The following is a 757-nucleotide window of genomic DNA, read 5'->3' on the forward strand; positions in this document are numbered from 1 at the left end:
GCTGTACTCTTAGGGAGAGAGGGAATGGCATACGCTCTCTCCCCTGTCAATTACAGAGACACCGTGCAATCAAGGGCGTCTATAAGTTCACGCGTCAGAAGGGGGAGGAAAAGACTATTTTCTGAGTACTTAGAATAACATTCCGTATTTTTTGGAGAACATTTTCTAGAGTGTTTTCATGTAGAGAGAGAAATGAGTGGCTAAAATGTCAGAAGCTTTAAGGAGACAAATGGGGAATACTATAACAGCTCTTTCCATGTGTTAGTGACACCAGCGTTCCCTCTTTTCCCAGATGGTAAAAAAGAGCCCTGACTCTTGCAAACTTCATTTTTTTGTAGAACAAAGAGAAAGATGAATAACTCGCTTTATGGCCTTTTTCCACTCATGCATACCAAGTCCAGTATGCATCCAAACACTGTCAGAATAGTAGGAGTGCAGACTTTGAAAAATGGTCTTCTCATGTAAACTCAGCAGCTTTGTCCCTGGTTGTCTAGTGGTTAGGATTCGGCGCTTTCACCGCCGCGGCCCGGGTTCGATTCCCGGTCAGGGAAAAACCTCTTTTTATGCTCATATAAAACGACAGATTCTGCATTAAAACATAAAGTTTGTGTGAGTTGGAGTTGAGCCGACAGCCTAAGGATGACTTTTTTTTTAAGTTTTAACTTCTACTCTACCAACTGAGTTATTGAAAGCGACATGCAAGTAATCCCACATGTCCAAACACCAGTATGTTGGCAAGAAACACAGCCAGTTTTGG

General features: G+C 42.3%; 1 non-coding gene across 1 annotated transcript; it reads left to right on the forward strand.

Annotated features, from left to right (window-relative positions):
• Window positions 1-479: 479 nt before the first annotated feature.
• Window positions 480-551, forward strand: trnae-uuc (transfer RNA glutamic acid (anticodon UUC)). The gene has a single exon. It is a non-coding gene; the product is annotated as a tRNA-Glu (tRNA).
• The last annotated feature ends 206 nt before the right edge of the window (window positions 552-757 follow it).

The sequence above is a fragment of the Electrophorus electricus genome, unplaced genomic scaffold (genome assembly GCF_041902795.1).
Source record: "Electrophorus electricus isolate QZ-2024a unplaced genomic scaffold, ASM4190279v1 Scaffold158, whole genome shotgun sequence".
NCBI lineage: Eukaryota > Metazoa > Chordata > Actinopteri > Gymnotiformes > Gymnotidae > Electrophorus > Electrophorus electricus.